This window comes from Bactrocera dorsalis, chromosome 5, assembly GCF_023373825.1.
Source record: "Bactrocera dorsalis isolate Fly_Bdor chromosome 5, ASM2337382v1, whole genome shotgun sequence".
Classification (NCBI taxonomy): domain Eukaryota; kingdom Metazoa; phylum Arthropoda; class Insecta; order Diptera; family Tephritidae; genus Bactrocera; species Bactrocera dorsalis.
This window is the reverse complement of record NC_064307.1, coordinates 52,898,555-52,926,068: the sequence shown is the minus strand read 5'-3', so window position 1 is coordinate 52,926,068 and position 27,514 is coordinate 52,898,555. Positions and strand designations below refer to the sequence as shown.

At 35.5% G+C, this 27,514-nt stretch overlaps 1 protein-coding gene and 1 pseudogene across 2 annotated transcripts in view; both read right to left on the bottom strand.

Annotated features, from left to right (window-relative positions):
• The window catches only part of LOC105228195 (uncharacterized protein DDB_G0271670), a 130,139-nt gene that overhangs the window by 32,864 nt on the left and 69,761 nt on the right, over nucleotides 1-27,514 (bottom strand). The gene's annotated exons all lie outside the window — the stretch shown is intronic.
• LOC125779075 (small nucleolar RNA U3) lies at nucleotides 6,202-6,335 on the bottom strand (annotated as a pseudogene).

Here is a 27,514-nt window from a genome sequence, read left to right as displayed (position 1 = left end):
TGCAGTTCTTAGTATATTTGGTTATTACACTTTGCCGCAGTTACTCATACGCACCGTTGCACACATGTAAGCGGCACGTAAGGTGCAATATATGAAATTCTTACGACCTTAGTTCGATAGAATGTTGTATGTGTGATAATATAAATATACTCTGGCAGCACATTTAATTTCTCCTTCGCAATTTATTAAATCATTTCTTATAACGTTATTGCGCCGCACCTTTAGAATTACCATTGTCATGGCTGTTATCCGACCTTGTTGGTAAACTATAAACGCCTTGAACTAGCACATACGAATGACAACATCGATTGACAGCGAATGTGACAACTCACAAAAGCCGCACACCAGATATATATATATATATATAATGGTATGTTTGACATGGCGTAGAAATAGAAAAATGCAGACACATCGCTGATTTCATCAATAGAAAATGAGTTTGTAACTAGGTGGTAATCATTATTACAATATATAGGACTTAATGAATGTGTACATAAAGACGTGGACTACTGCTTTTTTAATGGAGCGGTTAAATAGGAATTAATAATGCATTACATTTCTAAGGCAGGTGTATTGCTGAGGTGTTTCCTGTGAGGCCTCACACATATAAATATATTATGATATATGGCTTTATTAGTATATGCACATCGATTAACAGCAGATCAATTCATTTATATAAAGGTATTTCAAAAGATATGGATTGAAAGAGAAAGCGAAAATTGAGTATTGGCGCGAAATAAAATTATTACAGCATGGAAGATAAGTTCATAACGTTTTAAAGAACAAAAAATGTTAAGCAATAAAAATGTATTTATGCATTTTATGATCAAATATGTAGCATCAAAACAGTTGAATGTATTTATTTTTGGAAAATTTCTTAACTGATTGGTTACTTTATACAATTCATCGGCTTAATGTCAACCATAAAAATTTCAACCCCTCTCATCTCTTGATCATTTATGTATATATGATTCGATATCTAATTCAATTAATTTTAGGTGATGAACAGAACCGTTAGGTGAACAAAACTATTATACTCTGTAGCAACATGTTGCAGGAGTATAAAAATACAGTACATTTAGAACATAAGAAGTTAAGTATACTCCAAATTTCGTAAAGGTAAAAAAAAATTATACAAGACACAATGAAAAAACTAAAAACTAGATTATTTGAATTTTTCACATCAATTATGAAGTTCAAGATATTTTCATTGCTAAAATTTTGCCAAATAACTTTTTGATTTTTTGCTTTAGGGCTCATAGTTGTGTGTAAATCGGGATAAATCGATTTTTCTTAAAATAATCAATTATTTATTTGGTTTTTTTACATTTAATTTTAATTTTTGTTATTTAATCTTTAGTTTTAAATGGGTTTCTAGTTACTAAGCTACATATTTTTTGTACAACTACAACATTAGGATTTGAAAAATTTATTTAATACTTATTTTCTTCAACACTATTCCTATATGTTTGAAGACACTACTATTTCACTCTTTTAGGGTAAATTTGTCTATTCAAATTTCCTCATATTTATTTTACTTCTCGCCTCACTTGGCATTTGGATTAACATATCGTAACGTTTCCTCACATTCTGCGGCATCGCAATAATGCCCGTTTTGGCTCCGTTTTTTGCTGTTTTTTCTCTTTTTCTGCTTATATCTCACTTAACCACTTCCCGCCTGGTTTTTATCCAGCGTTTGCTTATGGTATGGCATTTCATTTCACAGCACGTAGTTTGGCTATTGATCACGTGTTTGGAATTTAAGTTACAGCCGAGTGCCCAGTTGAACGTAAAAACCGCTATTTACATCTCTCTCACACGTAACTGTATGCCATTTTTTTGGCGACAAAGTTGACAGCTGACAGTTGAACCATTTTTCATCGCTTCAAATATTTGAAGACCGACAGCATCGCTGTCGCTACAATTTTCACACACACAAACAGAGTGCACTTTGGATTGGATGTATGTATGTATATGTCAACATGTTAAACATTTGCGCTTCTCAGGCTCTTTTCAAACTTCTTACGATTCGAATCATTTCGTTTCATATGTCTGCATTTAAATTAAATTCCGTTATGCCCTTGGTGTAGGGAGGGTATGCTTGCTCTTCGTTCTTAAATTTTCTCTTCGGGTTGAAAGAGGAATGTTCACGCACCTAAAATGCTGCCACAAAGTGGCTGACTTTCTTTCCCGTTGCGAAGCCAGCAAAAGTCATAAAGAAGTTATTGAGTGAGTTTTCCAGCAAATGTCCGTGAGATATACTTGTAACTGTCAAGCCAACAGCAGAATTATTAAATGGATGTGTGTACATATGTGCGAGTGAATATTTGAAAATGTTAGTGCCCCGTTTCGATGTTTAAAAGTGTCAAGCATTAATTTAATTTTTCCAAATACATGCATATATAATATCCAAAGAGTGATTTGTGTTTGTATAGCAGACACGTACATACATACTTATTAGGGTGGCCCAAAAAAAACTAACTTCAAAAATTCACCCTGGGCACCCCTCCATTTTTTTAGAATGGGGTTCAATATACCCCTGTAATTTTTTCAGATTTTTTGATGGATGGGAAAAGGGTGCTCAAAGAACCCAAAGTTTTACGATTGATAACAAAAAAAAAATAAAAAATTCATATTTTAATAATTAGTTTTCTTTCTTTGTTGCAGCTGTTTCAAATATCTAAAACAGATGCTGAAAAATATCATCAATAAGATCTAGATTGACAAATCTTATTATTATTACGAAATAATTCTTATAATAGTACCCAAAGTGATACCTGTTTTAAATTTTTCATCAATAACTTATGAAAAACCATGGCGTCCAATTCTCCTGCAACAAGGCAGTGTGACCATGTTTTCCTTTTGGGTATTACAGATGTGGAATCTCTATTAAGACTAAATCCACTACCTACTAATCGGCAAGGGCTTTTGCGTTTTCACTGGCACTTGCATAAATTTAATTTAGTGCGTATTGCAAGTCATATGACAGTTGAGGAGGTAACTCAGTTATGAGAAAGAGCTCTCATAGCAACAAGATTAATTAAACACTGCGTTGATAAGATTGAGAAACTCCATTCAAAGTGGTTGTTGCTAAAAAAAATAAATCTTGTAATTCAAAACATCAAAAAGCTCGTGAAGATAAATTTACATCTGAGCTTGACTCTTTATTTGATATAGCTCATACAGATGCTTCAAATTTGATAAAGATTGAAGAAGACCGTAAATTTCTAGCAGATCAGCGAGCCCAGCGAAAAATGCCTGACTAAAGTTGACAAAAGCTTAGCCAAAAAGCAGGAAAGAACTTTAAAGAGATTTAACGAAGATGAAGAGAGAAGACGAAAAGCCCAGCTCTTAGAAACAACACCTAGTACCTCCAAAGGGACATCTTTAATGTATGAGCCTTATTTCGAAATTGGACTCTCTAGTGACACTTCCTGTTCCTCTGAAGATGAAGAATATCCAGTTTCAACTTTTGTAAAGAAGAGCTCTCGGTACCAGATCACTGACCATCATGCTAATGAACCGAACAGTGACAAACCTGTGAAGGCTGCTAAGCAAAACTTGTTTTCTAAGCATGTGATAAGCTTTTTAGACCGCAATAAAGGGTCTGATAGAGAAGCCTTGAAGTTGATGGTCCCAATCGCAGCAGCACTGGGCCAAGACCCTAGCTCGTTGCCATTATCACGCAGCACTATTCAACGCCAAAGAAAACAAGGGCGAAAATCTATATTTGAGGAAATAAAGCAATCTGTTTCTTTTGATGATCCAGTTATAGTTCATTGGGATGGTAAGATTCTTCCCGATATTTTGAGCAATGAAAAAGTAGATCGTTTGCCAGTATTAGTTTCTGCAGACGGTAAGGAAAAATTGCTTGGAATACCAAAACTTGTAAGTGGCACTGGCCATAACTCGGCTAATGCAGTATATGACGTACTAACAGAATATATGTAGTCGGCATGTGTTTTGACACTACAGCCGTCAATACAGGGTTGCAAAATGGAGCTTGTGTTTTTCTGGAACATAAAACTGGCAAAGATCTATTATGGCTAACATGCAGGCATCATATTTTAGAGATTGTTCTCAGTAGGGTATTTACTCTTTGTTTTGGACCATCCAGCTCTCCTGACATTCCCTTGTTTAAAAGGTTTCAGGCAGCATGGCCATCAATTCACTTAAATAACTTTAAACCATTGGAAAAAGCTACTGGCAATGACAATTTAAATGTTAATGCAGTAAATTCTTTATTAGATATCTTATCGACGGAAACCCAATCCAGAGACGATAGAGCTATCACTACTAGGCCTGGGTCATTCTCTAGATAACGTTCATTGGAGAGCTCCGGGTGCCTTACACCGTGCTCGCTGGATGGCAAAACTCTTATACGCCATCAAAATCTTTTTGTTTCGTGAGGAAGATGTTTTTGAAACCACACAAAGGGAAAAATCACAGTTAGAACGCTTTGTGAAATTTTGAATGCTTGTATATGTGAAATATTGGTTTGAGGCTCCTATGGTTGCAAATGCTCCTTGGTCAGACCTTTCTCTATGGAAAAACATGACCACTTATGAAGCTATTGATCCACAAATAAGTGAAGTGGTTAAAAATGCTATAAAATCTTTGGTACCTCTCGGATGAATTAGTTGGATTGAGTTTGTTCTCAGATAAAGTAACAAATAATGCAAAGGCTGAAATTGTCAAAAAGATAAGATGTGAACCAACTGACTGAAAAGTAAGAGGTGATTCGTCACTTTTAAGTGACCAAGCCGAATTGGCCAATTTTGCCAATCAAAGATCTTTGCAGGTGTTTGAAAAGCTAAAGATAAATTCAACGTTTTTAAACACAGATCCAAATGAATGGAGCATCAATCAGCATTACATTGGAGGGAAACAAATCGTAAGAAACCTGAAAGTTGCTGAGCGTGGAGTCAAACTGTTTGAAGACTTCAATAAGCTTCTAACAAATGATGAAGAAGAGAAGCAGTTGCTCCTACAAGTGGTAGAAGCTAATAGAAAGTGGGTTCCGACACAAACGACAAAGAGAGCAGTTGTTAAAAGCTTGGGGTCGGCAAATTCAAAGAAAATAAGCCATGTTTTTTTATCCCTCTTTATTATTATATAAGATTGCGTTATTTATTAACATTATTCTATAAAAAAAAGTGCGTGGAGTCCCTACGCGCGGATGAAGTTATACTTCTTAGTGATATTCAGAAATGCATATCATTTTGTATGAAAGAAAACTAGAAAACTTAAATTCACATTTTATAAATTTATTATGCACATAAAATGAAGAATAAAGCAAAGTCTAAATGAATGAATTTTGACTCAGAAAGTAGTTCCGTCTCTTCGTTGCGGAAGAGAATATGCAGCGTAATCATCTCTCTTTTGTTCTTCGCCAATTTGGCTGCCGGATTGACTTGTGATGATCAATTTTTTGTTGGTGACATATTCATATGTGTACGCATATGTATGTTTGTATGCTTGTGATTTATTTGTTCGGCAATGTATGCAAATATATGTACATATAAGTATATATGAATGTATGAACATGCAAGTCAATGCGCGCACATGCGTATACATACACTCATATGAGCATGTGCAGATACACAAGATAGGATAGAAGATGTATGCCTTTTAACATCGTATACTATACAAATAAATATTTTTCTTACTAATAGAAATTAAAATAAAGAAAAATATTTATTTTTATAGTATACGATGTTAAAAGCAAAAAATTAAAAATTTATTCTGTCGGGATTCGAACCTGGGACCTGTGTTAGCATCTTGACCTTCCAAGCGCTTACCACCAACACCCCCATTGACAATTAGGTTGCGCTGACTTAAGTATGATTTGGTTATGAATGCAAGAAACATACGATGGTTCTAATAATTTTGTTTAAGTATAGAAATATACATACTTTGTAGAACATTTGCTTTCGCAATAAATTTATCACAGCAATACATATGCATAATATGTATATACATATACATAACATTGCTGTGATGCCCTGAGAAGTATAGTCTTAATAAATTTATTATTAATTTTTTGCTTACAATAGAAATTAAATTTATCACAGCAATATTATGTATATGTTTATGTATATTGCTGTGGTAAATTTATTTTCTATTAGTAAGAAAAAAATATTTATTAGTATTGATTTCCAAAACCACAGAAATGATTCTGTGAATTTATTCATTAAAATCGCCACTCAGAAGTCGTTTTATCCCTTGTAAGCGAGCGATTTTCTTAAATCTCACGCTCCCAGATAAAACGATATACATACCTCGTCCTCGTGGGTTAATTTCAAAAACCACAGAAATGATCCTGTGTGATTCTGAAAGGCCAACGCAGAGTATTTCAACCAAAACATACGTAAAATAGTTGAGAATTCGCAGAAATGAAAGACAAACGAAAGAAAAAGAAGTATAACTTCAATAATGCACAAGCATACAAACATACATATGCGCACACATGTGAATATGTCACCAACCAAAAATTGAAACATTGTTCTACAAAAACAACAATAGCATAAGCATGGCAACATTGTGTTGTGTTGTTGTGTCGGCCGAGCTGTGCCGAAAGAAACGAACAAACGATCGCCGATTGTCACCGCTTCGCTTGCTGCTCGCACATCTTCGCAGACAAGGTTGCGTTACATTCATATGGATGGAGCGAGGTTGCGCAACTTTGCGTTACTTTTATATGGAAGGTTGCGCAACCAGAATCTATCGCAACCTTTTCCGGCGTCGTATAAGAAGTATAACTTCAATAAATGAATTTATTACTTCCTACGTAGTTGTACTTATTAAAAAAAATTAACAAAATTGCGGATTTTAATACTCTCGCAACAAAGTTGCTAAGGAGAGTATTATAGTTTTGTTCACATAACGGTTGTTTGTAAGTCCTAAAACTAAAAGAGTCAGATATAGGGTTATATATACCAAAGTGATCAGGGTGACGAGTAGAGTTGAAATCCGGATGTCTGTCTGTCCGTTCGTCTGTCCGTCCGTGCAAGCTGTAACTTGAGTAAAAATTGAGATATCATGATGAAACTTGGTACACGTATTTCTTGGCTCCATAAGAAGGTTAAGTTTGAAGATGGGCAAAATCGGCCCACTGCCACGGCCACAAAATGGCGAAAACCGAAAACCTATAAAGTGTCATAAATAAGCCATAAATAAAGATATTAAACTGAGATTTGGCACAAAGGATCGCATTAAGGAGGGGTATATTTAAACGTAAGTTTTTTGGAAAAGTGGGCGTGGCCCCGCCCCCTACTAAGTCTTTTGTACATATCTCGGAAACTACTATAGCTATGTCAACCAAACTCTATAGAGTCGTTTCCTTCAGGTATTTCCATATGCAGTTAAAAAATGTAAGAAATCGGGTAATAACCACGCCTACCTCCCATACAAAGGTTATGTTGAAAATCATTAAAAATGCGTTAACAGACTAACAAAAAACGTCAGAAACATTAAATTTTACGGAAGAAATGGCAGAAGGAAACTGCACCCAGGCTTTTTTTTTAATTGAACATGGGCGTGGCGTCGCCTATTTATGGACCATATCTCAGGAACTACTAATCTAATTAATTTTACAGCAAAATAAAAAAATATGTAAATAACGGATAATGAAATCTCAATTATCACTTTATCATGCGAGCGTATAAAATGTTCGGTGACACCCGAACTTAGCCCTTCCTTACTTGTTTCATTTTTTCCTTAATGTTATATGTCATTGAGCACCCTTTTACCGTTGGAATATTAAATTGAAACTTTCCCAGAATATTTGTTTTGGCGATAGCAAAAAATTTGGGGTGTGCCCCGATCTGTAAACCCGATTTAGTTTTTCGCCTATATAATATGGGCCACCCTAATACATACATATGTATGGCATGTGTTTGTGATTTTTAAAATTCATCATGACCCTCTAAGCTGGTGTGAGCATGCGGCTTTTGGTTTAAGGGGTAAGACTGACTATTGATTTAACTTTAACATATTTGTGTTTGGACATATGTATGTATATATAAATATGAAGAGCTCTGCTGCTTAGTTTTATACGTAACGATGAACATATAATGCAAAGAATTAAGGAGGAGAGTATCCATGAATTTTTATAAAAAAAATTATCGTGCGTCTTAAAAAGCGAAAACGCAAAAAAAAACCCGACTTCATGGTTAGTGAGGACGTTGTAAACGTCGGTATGTGTGATAACAGCGGGGGCTGGCAAAGCACGGACCAGCCCAAAGCAACGAAACGTAAAACTATTGAATCTCCAAATGTAATGAAAAAACAACTAAGGCCGAACAATACTCCAAACATATCAAACCGGTTTGCAATCTTAGACACAAACTCACAAAGTGATGATAACAATGCCATTCATAAGAATAATGCGCAAAACGCAGTTGTCTACAAATGGTTTCAAACCGCCACCGATTTTCATAAACAATATTAATAAAATTATAATCAATTTCTCAAATTTAATTGGTAGAGAAAACTTTCGCACAAGTCCGGCCGAGACGGACAGGCCAGAGTTGTGCCTGCAAACAGTGACTCTTATAGAAAACTTGTGAAGTATTTAAATAAATAATATAATTTTTTATACGTATCAGTTAAAAGAGGAGAAGCCCTATAAAATTGTTATAAAAAATATTCACTATTTGACTTATCTCAAAAAGGTCATACTGTGAATAACATTGTTAATGCAAAAAGTAAAGTTACAAAGATGCCAATGTCACTATTTTTTGCTGACTTAGAGCCATCGGCCAACAATAAAATTAAGCCTTAAGATGGTAATATGGAATGCAAATGGACTTAGTAACCATAGATTAGAAGTCGAACATTTTATTGTAACTAACAACATGGATATTCTCCTGATCTCAGAAACTCATTTCACTAACAAGTCTTTTTTTAAAATAGGAGGTTACGATCTTATTACTTGCAACCATCCTGATGGTAAAGCACATGGCGTATCTGTAATTACGAGTATAGTTAAGTCAATTTTAAAACAAAAGATATTAGAATATCGTTGCCTTCAATTCAAGCTGCGTCCGTTGAAATCACAAGCGTTAATGGAGGGATTGTCATAACCGCACTGTATCAACCTCCGCGTTTCAACATAAGTAAACAGTCATATACTACATTTTTCAACAAAATGGGCAGTAGATTTCTAGCTGGTGGTGATTTCAATGCCAAACATCCATGGTGGGGATCTCGTCTTACTAATCCCAAACGACGCGAACTATAAAAGCATTATGGAAAAAATTTAAATGTTCTTTCAAATGGTTGTCCCACTTACTGGCCCACAGATTCCAGCAAGATCCCTGATTTGATCGATTTTGCTGTTTATTTTGGAATTGACGCTAACCTACTCAAAATAATAAAAAATTACGACCATTCCATTATTCATTTTAAATTGTCTGCTTTACTTACTGCTCAGAAGCAGCATACAAGTATATTATATTAAATAAGAGATTCGATATTAAACTTTTCCAATTTCGGCTTGAATCCAATATAAATCTCAACATAGAAATAAACTCAGCAAGGGATTTAGATGATGCAGTAGAGCACTTTGCACTAACAAAATACATGAAGCTTCTTAGCCTCAACCAACTATTGAAATAAAACTTCTCGAATACATAGCAGCGGACAACCATATTCTGATGAAATATCTAAATTGGTTAAGAACAAGAGGCGATTTCGAAGGATGTGACACAACACCAGAAATTCGAATGACAAAAAATGAAGCAACTAAGGAGCTTAAAACTAGGTGACCTGAACTCAAAGTAGAATTGATTGGAGAATATCTCAAAAAAAAATTTATCCAAACGAGTATAACATCTGAAAATCCATCAAATACTTAAAACGGCCAACCATAAGACAGGTTCCAGGTGGGTTGATTGCCTATGTCCAATGGATGAGCCTCTTACATACGTAAGACTCTCAGAGGTCCAATCTAAAATATCGCGATAAAAAAATTCAAAGTCTCCAAATGGAAGTCCAAAGTCTCCGCAGTGAAAATGTTCAGAAATTATAATGATACCAAAGCCAAACAAGGCGGAAAATGAATTATTTTCATATAGACCAATAAGCCTACTGACAATATTCTCGAAAATACTCGAAAGAATGTTTTGCAATTATCCTAGATGTTCAGCAGGCATTTGACAGAGTCTGGCACTCGGGCTTAATGTATAAAATCAAAAAGATACTATCTTCTCCACTGTATCTCTTCCTCAGATCATATCTGAGTCGAAGACATTTCTATGTTAATATTAAAGATGAAATCTCAGACATATACAAAATAAAGGCAGTTCTCCCACAAGGAAGTGTTTTGGGACCAATACTATATACATATGTACAATTTTTACCGCAGACATGCCAATATTGGAAAATAGTAATTTAACAGTTGCCACCTATGCAGACGACACTGCTGTACTCCCATCTGCCTACTCGTCTATCGAAGCTGCTGAAACTGCCCAAGCACAGCTAAATGAAATACAATCTTGGCTTCGCAACTGGAACATCTCTATAAATGCTGGAAAATCAACTGATATAACTTTCACATTGAGAAAGGAAGAGTGCCCCGATGTGACTCTTAATAATGTTTTAATTCCAAAGTACAATTGTGTAAAATATCTCGCATTACACTTAGATAAACAGCTTACTTGGTGTGAACATATAAGAGCCAAGAGAACGCAGCTCAAAATTAAAAGTAGAAAAATGTATTGGTTGCTTGGACCTAAGTCTAAATTTAGTTTACAAAACAAAATTCTTCTTTATAAAACTATGTTGAAATGGTCTTATGGCATTCAAATCTGGGGCACAGCAAGAAGATCCAACATAGACATAATTCAAAGGTTCCAGTCAAAAACCCTTAGACTCAAGATACATGACAAGATTAAATTGGAACACATGCGCTATAAACATACTAGACCAGCCATTTAGATCTTAAGAACTATCTAAGTATAATATACATTGTAATAATATTGATACACATTACGTAATTTAGCTTAATACTAGTTACTAAAAAACCTTATATTAAGGCCAACTTGCTATTAATGCATCAATATGAATCGCATAAATCAATTACATTCAATTATTGTCTTACGACAGATTGTAAATTAAAATGTATTAATAAAAAAAGAGAAGTTATAACGGTATTAGCATAAAGAAGAGCTGTATTTTTATACCCTTCCAATATGTTGTTACAGTTTATAACAGGACAAAATTTTTCAAAAAAAAATTTTATAATACTTTGAAAATACATAGGTGAAATCGTATTATACAAAATAAAAACTTGCAATAAATCCATAACTACTTAAATGCGTCATTCATTCAATTTTACCCCCGATATGGTATGATCGGCTTTAAAGGATCCGGGGTCAAAATTGAACAAATAATGTGGCACCGCCCACACTTATGTGAAAATGTCTCGAGATCTTATCGACCGATTTCAACCAAATTTAGAATGTAGCCTTAATTTGAAATTATTATATCGCATTGCTTAAATGGGCTAAATCGGTCTTATTAGTTATAGGGGTCTTGGCAAAAAATTTAGTAATAACAGTATAATGTCACAAGTATCTATGACCTTCAATTGAAATTTGATCGTTATTTATTCGCGATTTCATCGAATAATAGATGTTTAACTCTTTCACAACAATTTAAAATACAGTTTTGCTAACTCCTGAGGAATTTCCGGGCTTTGATTCTCGCAAGCTGCAAAACTTCCTTCCCGGTTAAATTATCATTTCTATATTTTTATTTTGTCATACCTTTTTTACATATTTTTTGAGGTCATAGTAACTACTTAAGTAATTTAAGGCTTTATCTTATAGTTAATATTTTCCGATATGTGTATAAAAATGGTACTCGAATCCTTCTTTTCCTATGTTTAGTTCTCTTTAATATTCTTCGGCAAATAATGCATCTTGAAAGTTGAATGGTGAATTCACATTTTGTGTTTTAGAGACAGATGTTTCAATATGCAAATAACTTAGATGTATAAACGAATACGTCAGTTTCTATATTTCAAAGTTAATAAATAAATTAGGTACATCTTTATATCCGTTTAGGATAAGTTTATTTAGCGTACGAGGAATATTGTAATAATCTAATTAGAAATACTGTTGATCCGCTTATCCACATCCACCTGAAAAATCTCCGCAAAGGTTTGCACTTGCATCAGAGTCTGATGAAATCAAAAGACTGTGTGGAAATTGGTGAACTAGTTTACTAAAATTTTTGTAGTTTTATAACGGTAGAAACCACTTAGAATAATTTGGAAGGCTTTTCAGAGTTAACGGTGATTGGCCAGATGTAAGTGTGGGTCCGAATCGGTTACGTAGACTGGTTACGGAGATAATTGGAGTGATGTTTTTAACGTTTAGAGGCACAAACTAGCTCAGCAGAGCCATTCAACTAACCTTTAACCAATGTAAGCTCAGATATGGAAGTATTGATCAAAACAGAAATCTCTTATGGGATGGGATGGGATGAAATAACTTAATCAGGAGAATTTGAATAATTAAATAACATCAGGTATATACTATCTTCTGAAAACGTGAAAAATAAAGTTCGATTTTCTCAATACAGAATATAACCACATAAATTTAGGCAAAACAATTTTCTAGAGCCAATAATTTTCTGAAGCGTAAAATCACAACAGCCAGTTGCTAAAAATCATTCATTCAATTAAAATAACAAGGCGAAAATCATTAATGGTACTAGCTTTTATTCGGCTTCAACCCACGAAAATGGAGCCAATTCAGTTTAGTTTAAGTTTTTTGTTTGTTTTGTAAGTCAGTTTGTAGGTTGGGCTTTCTTTGGCACTAACTGAAGCTCATGAATATTTTAACGGTACCTAAAAGTTTGCCATTATTCCTACCGACAGCTGCGTTGAACAGAAGCCCTTGGCAGCTATTAAATTTTTGCAAAAAAAATTCACTAACCTGCTGCAGAAAGTAATAGCAAAAGGAAGTCACTAAATACATACATAAGGCTGTATCTGAAATAAATGCTGAGAAGGCTTAACAAAACTACTAGAGGTACGGTAGGGAATCTTTATGTACATATCCTGTTTATAATATAATTCTTTACTCCTATATTTTGTGTCTAGATAACCGAAATGGCCGGAATTGGAATTAGGTCGAAACAAGTGACGGCGAACAAACTGATTAACCGCTTAACCGGTTAGCCGTTAAGGGGTTACATTGGTTTACGGGTTACAAAAAAATTAATTCTATAGTCTTATTAAAGTTAACAACACTTCTAGAATATTGTCCTAAATTTTCAAGTTGATCCGAGTAAGGGTTTCGGATATACAGGGTTTGTCCGAAAAGTAATAGGATTGAGTCGATTTAAAAAAATGTATTGAACCAATCGGTACAATTCTTTAAAAACTTTGAAAATAGGCTCCTTCTGCGTCGATACAGCGCTGCCAGCCGGAATAACCTTGAGAGCCAAGGTGCGTCCTGCTTGGATCCCCTCTGTCGTCTGAAAATGTTTGCCTTTCTTGCCTCTGTCTTGTGATCATACTCAAAGATCCATGACTCATCACCACTCATGATTACGTTATTCAAAAATTGGGGGTCACTTTCACACATGTTGAAATTTTCTTCGCACACTTCCACTGAGTTCAAAACGCATCATTTCTTGCTAAAGCAACATCTGGGTAAGCCTGCTTGATCACCTCAAACGTCTCTGTCGCAGACTTCCAGAGTTTCACACAGAATTTAATCGCGTATATCTGCTCTAACGAACGCTGCATTTTCGGCTTACACCACTCACAGAAACACGTGGCGTGAAAATGTTGTCCTGACTCTCCTGGTGCTCGGAGACAACTCGGCCGCTCGTTCGTTCGCTAGGAATGCCCTCGTTCCGAATCCAGTCGGTGCGCGCAACCTCCGAAGTGCAGTCGGCGGAAGAAAATCAGTCGTATTACTTTCCGGACAAACCCTGTACAGCCTTGAGAACTTGTGCGCTCGAGGCTAGCTGGGTTAACTACGCCATCTTTAAAGGCATTTTTCTCGAAACTGTGTTTCTGAAGTCGGTTGGCAAGATATGATAATCATTAAAAAACGACCATTTTTTACTTAAAAATTAAACATTTTTTTCAGAACTACGCCATTTTGTTAATCTATATATATAAAAGAAAGTTGATGTTAGTTACACCATTTATAACTCAAGAACGGCTGAACCGATTTGGCTGAAAATTGATGGGGAGGTAGCTTATCTTTATGTCAAAATTGAGTACAACTCATAAATACAAAAATTATATTTCAAATCAGAAGAATTTGTTCAAAATTCATGTTTGTAGGAATATTTGAATATTTCATTTCTTCAAAAAAAAAAAATAAAAACAATAAAAAAATCTCACATCTTCATATCGTCACCTGAAATGCAAAATAACGTAACAACATTTTTGGAAATTTACAGTGGCATGAATGAAACCTGAAATAAAATGGATCATGAGTGAAAAAAAATTTTAATATTGGTTAAAACTGGTTTATACCTGAGCGCAGAACCTGAAAATGTTGAACATATGTAATATTCTGTATGTGATTTGAAGTAGTGAAGCGTAATCAACAAGACCCTCAATTTCAAGTTTGTTGATGATACGTTATTTTGCATTTCAGGTGGCGATATATATGTATATATAAGAAAGTTGATGTTAGTTACACCATTTATAACTCAAGAACGGCTCAACCGATTTGGCTGAAAACTGGTGGAGAGCTAGCTTAGAACCAGGGTAAGGACATAGGATACCTTTAATCTCTTTATGTCAAAATTTAAAACAACTCATAAACTCAAATGTTATATTTTAAATCATAAGCATTTGTTCAAAATTCATGTTTGTTCGAATCATTTGAATATATGAATATATTTAAACAGAGTCTTCTCAAAAATAATACAATTGCTAAGTATTTGGAATAAAAAAAAGAACTGCAACCAAATACGCAGTGAAATAGATTATAACTGACTCAGTAGTCAGTCGTTGAGTATGTATTATACCACGTGCATCCCAAAAGACTGATGTCATAACCTTCCACGCCGCCTTTTTCGTTTTTCCACACCTGAGAACCGGTTCATCAGGTTCATCATGTGCAGTCCACTACAATGACTGTCGATTGGACTCCAGTGGGAAATGATGGAGCTATGTGTCTATCACTGACGAAACATTTCGGCTTTATTCCGATTAGAGAGCACTGAAACACTTCTCAGAATCAGTTATTCGTTGTTTTTGTTGGATTATGAACTTGCGAGGCACCTACTTTGCTCGTTTCGCCTGTTTCCAGGTTAGCAAATATTTTTTCAATGGTGAATTTCCCTGAGCCCAAATTCAATAGCATTTTCCCCAAAAAGCCAAATGCTTTATTAACACACGAAATGCTTTATGATCCATTTTTTGTACACCAACACATCTTCACAAAATATTACATCTCATTAACTAATAGTTATAATCCAACTAATAAAAATCATATAGATGGTAGTAGTATTATCTATGTATTAGCCACAGTGAGGATTGAGCGCGTCCTCTAGTTTTTGATATTTTTCAAAGATCGTGAATCATTGTACAGGAAATACCTTCAACTTCAATAACCTTTTTGAATTTTTTTTGTCTTAGCTTCTCATTCGGCCTGAATCATGTCAGGACACTTTTTTTGGCACCTCCGAAGATAACTCCGCTATTTTTCAACACTTTGTAAAAAAAACTCTTAAAATCTAGTTGAAAATATACCTTATTATGTTCAAAGAATTGCGAAACATTCGATCGAGTACTTTCTTTAAAAAAAAAAATTCACGAAAATCGCCTAATTTTTCATGAGTCACCGGAAACGGCGTCGCAATGGCCAAGTTTAAAATATTTTTTTCTAAAAATTTCAGAATTTCTTTGTTAGTAGTGTATGTTTATAACAAAAAAAATTTTTAATAATTTTTTATAAGAGAAAAAAGTAAAGTGATTAGCTGATTTTCCACACAAATATTATTTCTAAGAAACAAAATTCGGCAATAAAAGTTCTTGACGTTCTTCTATGTACCGAGTGAATTATGGAATTTTTATTAATGTTGGTAATTGGTTTTAGAAAGATATTTTGATTTATACTATTTTGATTCAATAACTATTTCGTTAGTGAAGTGCTCATCTCAATTTAGATGGTGCTTTCGATTACTTGAACAATAATCGGTAAATTGCCCATTCAAAAGGAATGATGAACGCCTTTTACATTGAATTTAACTATTGTACCAACCCTTAGTGAAGAGAAGGTAAGTCTTCAGCGAAACGAGCCACACGAGTGTCAATAGTTTTATTTTCGAGAAATCGACACCGAACTCATTCAGCCTCACATTAATACAAAAATATAGTAAAAGCATTAAGCCAGTGGTTCCTAAACTTATTTTGTCTACCGCCCACTTTGAGAATAAATATTTTTTTAGCGCCCCCCTCTTTTCACCTATTTAAAAACCAATATAACTTCAAATTTATTATTGTGACCTATATACTCATATGTATATTAAGGGAGAATTCTAAACGAAACTTTTACTATAACCAGCAACTTGAAACCTGAGCGCAGTAGGTAACATACAACGGCGCTTAGGTCTCAAGTTAACTCTTACGGGCTCCACCTGCCAATAAGAATGATTATTGAAACACAACTTTATAGTATTAAAACAGAGAACTTTTATTAAAAATGAAGCTAAAATAATCGATCCATATATAAAAACTTATGTGAAGGATGAATCTGATGCTGTTTAATAAGTTTGTTAATATCAGGTTCCAATTTACTCAAGAACAGTCGCAAGTCGCCACGTTCGGTAACAAGCAAACGATTTCCATTTTTAGTAAGCAGTGTTGTCACACAAATATGACGATGGGAATGCTATCAAGAATCGTTGAACGATTGACCACAATCCAGGGTACAATTGCGAGATCGGTTTTTGTAGCCAAAATTCTTGGTAACCATTTTTGAACTTGATTTTTATTTCCTCGTTTGTTGTCAATTCTATAAGTTCTTCTTCCAGCTGAGGTGACATTGCTGTGTTGACATTTGAAAACGGATCCAAAACCCAGTCTGGTATTTCCAAGTTCAAAATGTCCTGGTATCGTTCGGTAAAGTCAATGTGGAGGTTTTCCAAATGTTGGCAGTAGGCAAACAATTCGTCGTTACTGCATGATACTAACAAATTCGGAAAATTGTGAAACTCACGTCTGCCTAGATTCTTTTTGTGTAGAAGTAGTTTGGCTGCGAAAGCAGCAACGACGTTTTTTGTTTTAATTAAATTTAGTTTATCGCCTTGCAGTTAGAGATTCATGTCGTTGAACAATTTATACAGGTCTGTTATGTAAGCTATATCATTTTTTGATGTTATGAGCTTGTCTTGAAATTCTGTATCTTTAGTTTCCAAGAACTCTATAACAGAGTCAAACAGGTTGTAGAATCGCGTCAGACAATTGCCTCTTCATAGCCAACGAACTTCAGTATGAAAAAACAAACGATTGAAATCCTCGTCATTAGTAATACAAAGCTGATGAAATAATCTATCATTCAAAGAGCTGTTGCGGATTTTATTGACTGCTTTGATGACATATTGCAGTGATTGAAATAGTTTTTCACATAAGTTTCTAGCAACTAAATGTTGTCTATGAATAACGCAATGTACACCAAGGACTGGAATTTTATTTTTTAAGTGCGCTATTAAGCCTTTATGGTACCCTATCATAGCCGGAGCGCCATCCGTAGCAATTGAAATAATATTTTTCAAAGGAATCTCTTTCTCATCGCAAAACTTTTCCAATACTCGTATATTGAATATGGTTTCGCCTTTTGTATCGGTCTCTAAATTTCTAGCAAATAATAGTTCTTCACATATTTTCTCATCTTTAATAAACCTCACGTAAGACAACAACAATGCTTCATTAGATGGTAAAGTGGACTCATCGAGCTGAATTGAGAATTGGCTTGTCCTCAGGTGATCGCACAATGATTCTTCAATGTTTTCAGCCATTTCATCAATTCAACTTTGCACAGAATTATTACTCAAAGGAATTTTTCGGATAATATCTGCGGCCGGGTTATGAAGCACGGTAGTTATTACTTTATTTATTGCTGGTAATATTAACTCTTCTCCGATGTTATGTGATTTGCCTTTTTGAGCAATTAATAAAGAGATATTGTACGAAGGTCGAAGTCCGTCGTCATCTTGCTTAGCAGCCGCCGAAAATAGTTTTGCTACACTTGGCTGAGTATAATGCCTCTTCTCTAGGTCTTGAAAATATGCTACATTCTTGTCTCTCTTATCTGGATGCATTTTATTCAAATGATCTTGCAGTCTTGAAGGCTTCATTGCTTCATTCGAAAATGTTTTTAGACATAGAAGACATAAAGGGTTTGTGGGATTTTCAATGAATCCGAATTTAATGTATTCCGCACAGTATTGCCGTCTGTTCTTTTTTACTTCCGACATTGTTTTGCTTTGAGAAATACGTTTAACTTCGCGAGTAGTGTAAAGGAGGCGTAAGTAATGCTCATCTATTGCGCGCAAAACCACAAATGAATATAAAATAAATATTGCATTGTTTATATAGGAGTTATTATATAGTAGTCAAAAAATATGAATTCTTATTTTTCCTAGAAATGCTTTTGTAAAATAAGGATCTTTATGATTATATTATGATAGCAAATGCCCACATACAGATTTGGCAATGGCAATAGCAATACGTTTGACAGTTAGTATTCTATAAATTCTATCCTGTAGAAATGCCCCGTTATGAAACGGAGCAACCGATTGACATGATTTTCATTTTTTTTATATTCAATAAAATATGACAGATATATGAACTACGCGGAGAGAAATATAGAACCGACTTTGAGCAATCTTTTAATACATATTAGTTGATGTCCACAAGTTGTTGTTGAGAGTCGATAGCTCATGTAGTCGTTGTCTAAGAGGCCTCCTAGCTAAATAAAATTACAAATAACCGCCCAGGCCTCTACACAACGCCCAATTTTCTTTCTGGGTCTCTTACCGCCACCTTGACACCTGCAGCGCCCACAAGGGGGCGTTATCGCCCACTTTGGGAAACACTGCATTAAGCGAATATCCACGCTCGTTGGTTGTGTTTCTTAGTTGCTGCAAATTGGTTTTATATTGCAAGCCCCACCTTTAGTACGGTTTCATTGAGGTGATATCGTAACAATTTTTACTTCGTAATGATGAAGAAGTTTCCCTCACAATACTAAGTCATGCGGAAAGTGCAATACACAAGTATTTCAGCCTATTTGAATCTATACATACATATATACACAATATATATGTAGTAACTGTAATATAATTGGGTGAGCGTTTGCACATGGGTATGCTATGTGTATGTCAAAGCAATGGGAAAATTAATAAAAAAAGTTCTATGAAAAAAGCATGGTCTTAAATCTTCAAATAAAGGGTAGTAGGAGTAAGAGTAAGTGCCATTATTAACTATATATGCACATTACTATGTAGGATGCATACTATATGCAGACCTATTGAGCAGAGCTAATTTCTCTTTCAAATGGAACGAAAATACGTATTAAATAATTTTGATTCCGGTTATGAGTCTATCCCTCCGTCAAAGTTATTTGTGCTCAAACAGTTCTCAATATTCAATATAACTACTTCATTGGTTTAGAATTTCATGAAGCTCTTTTAGATTTGGAAAATTTGGGGAATTTAAATTTTGACGAAACTCAAAGTGTTTGTTGTTTTTAAGCACCAAAAGAAAGCTGCTCGAATATTCGGCATGCTACAAGTCGTTTTTTGTAAACTGAGTTGAGATGAGGCCCCCCACTTCAAAAGCTTCCTACATATCGTCACCTGAAATGCAAAATAACGTATCATCAAAAAGTCTTATTGATTACGCTTCACTACTTTAAATTACATACATAATATTACATATGTTCAACATTTTCAGGTTTTGGGCTCAGGTATAAACCAGTTTTAAATATTAAATTTTTTTTTTTCACTCATGGTCCATTTTATTTCGTATTTCATTCATGCCACTGTAAATTACCGAAAATGTTGTTACGTTATTTTGCATTTCAGGAGACGATATACGGAAAAAATATATATTATTCAACTGATACACATACAAAATATTGAGTCACCGCAAGCATCATCTTTAAATCCACTGAAATGTACAATTTAACTCTCTACCGATGGATCAATGGGTCGCGTTCGCAACAAACTTTAAATGGCCAGCACGTGTCGGTGCAAAGTTTTACCAGCTGCTTCGGTTGCGTTTATGACTGTTTTGGGTGCACGAGTAAACACGACGGGGCGCGGGCGTGTGCTGTTGGCGTTGGTCATTCGAGCTGCTCTTCAAAAAGTGCTTGCTGTAATTTGGTTGAAAGGTTTCGTTACGGAAATCACCATAGCAACAACACCCAAGTGAGGTCCCTTCTTGGGCGAAATGAACTTCACGAAGGAGAAATTGTATTGCTGGACTGCTAAGGTTTAAACGGCAAAGAGTGAGAGTTGAACTTTTTTAAAGTTAATGAAAAATAAGTTTTAACTGCGTTCCTCTTGAATATCTAACAGGCTAAGAAAGCTTTTATTGCAAGAATTAAAACGGATTCAGTATAACTGAGTAAGGATACCACCCGATGCAATTATTTAGACAACTTGAAATAGTTTAAATCATTTTACTAACTTCGGTTGTATAACAATGTATAGTGAAGGATTTGTGGTGAATCCAATTTTGTCAATTTATATAATTATTCTCATATTGATTCACAGTACAATTTGTTTTTCAACTAACGGTTGTTTGTGCAAAACGTATGAAATCGGGTGATAACCCCGCCCACTACCCATATAACAGTAAAACTACTAAAAGTGCGATAAATCAGTAAATAAATATTACAAAGTCATTAAATTTTACTCATAATGATACGAGAGGACTTTATAGGAGCCGGTCAAAAAACGATACTTGGTGTGACACTCCTAACTTTTCGGTGAAAAGTCATATCTCTGGATCATCCAGACCGATATAGAACAGATTTGTTAGATAATGTTACCTTGACATTCCCATGGTTCTGTGCGAAACTAAACGAAATCGGACGTCATGTCGACTTCTCATATAACCCAATTTTAATTTCATTTGATTCCCTCACTTTCCAGAATGTATCAACAAGTAAGATATATAGTAGAAGTTCGGAGAACTTCCATTTCTAATAAGATTATGCCTGTATGTCAAAAACGGGTTGAATTGAACAAATACAAGATCCATTCCAAAGTAATCAGGACTGTTTGAATCTTTATCATTGTCCATTGAGAATTTCATAACATTTCACTGATGGGAAGTAAAGTTAATGCGTTTTAAGTGTTTGTGTTATCGGTGCTCTTGTAGAACCTCCAAAGGTGAAATATGGAGGGAACACTTCTCCAGCCTGCTGAATGGCAGTGAATGCACAACGCCAGGAGAAGGCGAACCCGATTCCAAAATCGATGACGATGGAGCAGACGTTCCATTATCCGACCATGAAGAGTTCGAATAGCAATTGCCCGCTCGAAGAACAACAAAGCGGCAGGGGCCGACGGATTGCCGGCCGAGCTATTCAAACACGGTTGTGAAGAACTGATAAGGAGCATGCATCAGCTTCTTTTTAAAATATGGTCGGACGAAAGCATGCCCAATTATTAGATTTTAAGTGTGCTATGTCCAATCCATAAAAAAGGAGATCCCACAATCTGCGCCAACTACCGTGGGATTAACCTCCTCAACATCGCATATAAGGTTCTATCGAGCGTATTGTGTGAAAGATTAAAGCCCACCGTCAACAAACTGATTGGACCTTATCCGTGTGGCTTTAGACCTTGCAAATCAACAACCGACCAGATATTCACCATGCGCCAAATTTTGGAAAAGACCCGGGAAAGGAGAATCGACACACACCACCTCTTCGTCGATTTGAAAGCTGCTTTCGACAGCACGAAAAGGAGCTGCCTTTATGCCGCGATGTCTGAATTTGGTATCCCCGCAAAACTAATACGGCTGTGTAAACTGACGTTGAGCAACACGAAAAGCTCCGTCAGGATCGGGAAGGACCTCTCCGAGCCGTTCGATACCAAACGAGGTTTCAGACAAGGCGACTCCCTATCGTGCGACTTTTTCAATCTACTGCTGGAGAAAATTATTCGAGCTGCAGAACTGAATCGAGCAGGTACAATCTTTTATAAGAGTGTACAGCTGCTGGCGTACGCTGATGATATATATATCATCGGTTTCAACACCCGCGCCGTTAGTTCTGCTTTCTCCAGACTGAACAAGGAAGCAAAACGAATGGGTCTGGCAGTGAACGAGGGCAAGACGAAATATCTCCTGTCATCAAACAAACAGTCGTCGCACTCGCGACTTGGCACTCAGTCACTGTTGACAGTCATAACTTTGAAGTTGTAGATAATTTCGTCTGTTTAGGAACCAGCGTAAACACCACCAACAATGTCAGCCTGGAAATCCAACGCAGGATTACTCTTGCCGACAGGTGCTACTTCGGACTGAGTAGGCAATTAAAAAGTAAAGTCCTCTCTCGACGAACAAAAGCCAAACTCTATAAGTCGCTCATAATTGCCGTCCTGCTATATGGTGCAGAGACTTGGACGATGTCAACAACGGATGAGTCGACGTTGCGAGTTTTCGAGAGAAAAGTGCTGCGGAAGATTTATGGTCCTTTGCGCGTTGGCCACGGCGAATATCGCATTCGATGGAACGATGAGCTGTACGAGATATACGACGACATTGACATAGTTCAGCGAATTAAAAGACAGCGGCTACGCTGGCTAGGTCATGTTGTCCGGATGGACGAAAACACTCCAGCTCTGAAAGTATTCGACGCAGTACCCGCCGGGGAAGAGGAAGACCTCCACTCCGCTGGAAGGACCTAGTGGAGAAGGACCTGGCTTCGCTTGGAATATCCAATTGGCGCCACGTGGCGAAAAGAAGAAACGACTGGTGCGCGGTAGTTAACTTGGCTATAATCGCGTAAGCGGTTTCTACGCCAATTAAGAAGAAGAAGTTATCGGTGCGAAAATGAGCTTCAAACAAAGAACAAACATTAAATTTTGTTTTAAAATTGGTAAAACTTTTACAGAAACGCTTCAATTTATGAAACAAGTTTATGGCGATGGTTGCCTATCCCGTAGTAGAGTGCACGAGTGGTTTCAACGTTTTCAAAGTGGTCGTGAGGACATAAATGACGATCAACATGTGGGCCAATCAAAATCCGTGATCACCGGAAATTCCATCGAAACTGCGAGTGAATTCATAAAAAATCAGACGAAATCATCATTGAAATTGATGGAAAGGGAATTGAACATCTCCAAAACATCGATTTATCGCATTTGGGCTTACGAAAGGTACGTGCACGGTTTGTTCCGCACAAATTGACTGACGACCAAAAATTGCTCAGTATCCAACATTCGAAGGACATCATTAAAGAAGTCAAAAAGGACAAAAACTACCTTTACAATATTGTGACTGGTAACGAAACGTGGTGTTTGCAATATGATCCCGAAACAAAAGCCAGAGTGCTGAATGGAATGCACGGAACGATCCGAAACCCAAAAAATTGCAAGGAGTCAAAAGTGAAGACAATGATGATTTCAACAACAGCGCCGTTAGTTCTGCTTTCCCTAGGATGGATAAGGATGTGAATAAAATCGGTCTGGTGGTGAACGAGGGCAAGATTAAAGATCTCCTGTCATCAAACAAACAGGCGTCGCACTCGCAACTAGGCTCCCACGTCACCGTTGACAGGCAGAACTTCGAAGTTGTGGGTAATTTCGTCTCTCTTGGAACCACTATTGCCAGCAACAACAATGTTAGCCTCGAAATCCAACGCAGAATAACTCTTGCTTTCAGGTGCAAAAACCAAACCCCATAAGGCACTAACTATTCCCGTCCTGCTATATGGCGCAGAGGCTTGGACGATGACAACAAGTGATGAGTCAACGTTGCGAGTTTTCGAGAGAAAAGTGCTGCGGAAGATTTATGGTCCTTTGCGCGTTGGCCACGGCGAATATCGCATTCGATGGAATGTCATAGTCATTGTCATAGATCAGCGAATTAAAAAACAGCGGCTACGCTGGCTAGGTAATGTCGTCAGGCGGAGAAGGACTTGGCATCGCTTGGAATCTATTATGGGCGCCACATTGCAAAAAGAAGAAACTTGCGCGCTGTTGTTAAATCGGCCATATCCCCTTAAGCGGTGTCTACGCCAGTAAAGATGAGATGTAGCAATACTGACTTTATGCACCTATTACCTATTAGGCTCCAGTTTAGGGGGTTAACGGGAGTTAGAATTTTCAAAAAATTAATTTTTTTTTCATTTTCGTTAAGTGTATTATCTATATTCTCTGAAAATTTCACGTTGATCCGATAATTAGTTTTTAGTTATTCGACAAATAAAAAAGAGAGCTCTGGCACTTCAAAGCGCTAGTGTGAAACCTTAACCGCGTTTTTCTCAAAACTATGTTTTTTGAACTGGTGACAACGGTAACTCGAAAACCGCTCAGTAGATTTTAAAGAAATTTATACAGCTTTTAGAATACATATAAACTCGGGCCTGATCGAAGAATTTTTACTGTTTCCAAAATTTCGATTTTTTAAGACCAATGATTTTTTCCCAAAAATTTAGGGTGAGGCCGCCATTTTGTTAATTTTTGAAAAAAGAATCCTTCGATCACGCCCAGGATTATATATTTATAAAACTAATTTTTTTGTCCGATTTGTTTTAGATGAATCTCCAAAGACTTATGGTTGTCACCGCAAGTACCTCTTTTTGGAACTGGGTCAACACCAACAACTATAACTTTGGATATTATTATTTTTTTTTGAAATTTTTGTAACTTCAAGTCAACACATTCTATAATAATGCCATATTACTACTTTTGTAAAATAACACGATTTAATAGAAAACAAAAACCGAAAATTCTCATTTTTCGTGCCTCTGACTACCCCTAACCCCTTAAGGCTATGTTCAAAAAATTTGTCATACATCACGTCGCACAACCAGCCTTTAATAACGTTACTCATACGCCATGTCATACTACTAATTTCATTGCTTTCATTATGAAAATGTTCTCATATTTGCATATCTTATTTGTTTATTAACCTTTACGTTAGGCTTAAGATGCCATTTATTAAGACAATAAGTTTTCTGGAAGGACTACTTTATACTCCCGAAAGTTAAAAAGTGGATTTATTGTCATTGCCATTCTACCGGGAAACTGTTTAAAATTCAAACAAGAAAAGGAAAATAGTTTTAGTTAAATGAAAATGTTCATATTCATATATTCTTATTTCGCCTTATCTTTCCTTTGTTTTCAGGAACGAACGAAATGAGCTGCCAAGTTGGCTAACGGACGGCTAAAAAGCGAAAGTTAAAAAGAATTTTATTTTTTCAAACGAAACCAAGTAATCAAAAAATAATGGGATATACTTATTTTTGCAACAACACACATTAAAAAGACGAGAGCACAGGCAAGGGTTAGGTGAAAGGCAACCATAAAGGCGGTCGGCCATGCGGCTACTGCTTCAAGTAAACGAGTTAAGGTCGCTAAACAGGTAAGAAAAATTAAAAAAGAAAGGCCGAAAAAAGAAATTAAAAGGTCTGTGAAATTTGAAATGCATTTCTCGTAAATTATGTATAAAGGAGTCATCTGGCAGCGAAATTTTCTGAATTATGATGGGCTGTGGCAAAACGGTTGTTTAAATATTAAAACATAATAAATCGTTTGCCTTTCATGTGTAAGTGTGTATGTGAGTTATGTGATTTGATATTATTTCAAGTGAAATGCAAAATTGGAATTAAATTAACGGTTTTATTTATTCAAAATTATTATTATTATTTTGGGTATTCAATTTCAGTTACCTCGTTGTTTTAAGAAGATAGAATTTTAATTGCATGATTAAAACTTTTTTCAGCTACCAAATAAACACCGTTGAATTTCATAAAATATGGCCGAAAACGTTATTTTCGTAGCTCTTAGTATACTATGGTTTGGTACTCAAAGAATGATAATTTTTCATAATTTTCGTAGTAGGGTTATTTATACAAGAAATCTTCATGGCGACGAAGTAGCTAAAAACGATCTTCATAACAAATTATGTATTACTATAATAAGTAACGGTATCCAATTTCATGGCTTAAAGAGAGCATTAGATTCCGGTCTGACAAGACCTGATGGTGATGATACAAACCCCTCACTGTATCAATAATGGTAATGAATCATTTGATCCTTTAAATGAGTTTTACTTGAATTTATGGAATCTGCTTACTTGAAATAATTATAACGGTTCATCGATTGGGATTAAAAGAACAATGATTCCAGCATTGATTTTCAATTGCAGATTCTCTGAAATCTAAGGGATAGGTTTTTATGTATTTAGATGTTCTTAAGTAAAGAGGCTTTAATAAAAGTTTTTTGATATACGCATTTAAAGGTTCCTTATCATTTATACTTTTCTCGTTCGTCAATTTGGGGTTTGTTTGTGACCAATCCTCTTGAAAAAAATTGGCATGTTAGAGCAACTAAAAAGTTAAAGAAAACGCCTTCTTAAACTGGTATAAGCTTCAATTATATTTCTGTTTCATTGTGCTAGTATGTTTATTTATACCAGTCGCTTCTTAGATTTGTCACTCTACAAACTTTAGAGATTAAACTTCGGCGCCAATTTAAAGTCATATACATTCAATTGATTCTCATAAATGTTGACATAGTTAACGAGTATAAAATAGCTGTATTATTGTGCTATTGTTTATGTTTTATAGTGATTCAGCTTTAAAGTTATTGTTCCGAGACGGTATTATGTAAATGTGAAAACTAATTCGTGTTTAAATGCCATAAAGAAGCTTTCTTGGCAAACATTTCATGAAAATCGCTTGTGTTAACACAAACATGTACAAAGTGTGTATACAAGTATGTGGCAGGAAGAATAACAAATACAACCCCTGAACAACATTAGGGCATTAAAAACTTTTGGATACAAAATATATACGCGTAATATCGCATGACCACCACACAAAATGTGTCAATGGCAAGAAAACTAGGACGGATTTCAACGAAAACTAATGTTTGCATAAGTTCATGAAATATTAAAAAACGTCATTAACACTGTGCAATTTACACGCAGGTGTCTTCGAGAAGTAAAGTCACTAATCATCATGCCTAAAAGGAAGGAAAATTCGCTACCCTTGAATACATAAAGTAAGAAAATAAATTATCGATTTTCACCAATCCGAAATAATAATAAACTTTCCTAGGTAATTGTAGCAAAACTTGCAAGTGTAGAAAATTGAGTTTGATTGAGTTGACGCCTGCAGGCTTAGAAACCAACGTTATGTATGCCTTCTGCCCTGCAATTTGGTTTTAATATCAAATTGGTGTAGGTTACACGGATTTTTCAAGTGCATTCAGTAAATTGGCCGTATAATTGGTGTAATATTGTTTTTAAAAATATAATGTAAGATTTAAATATACACAATGA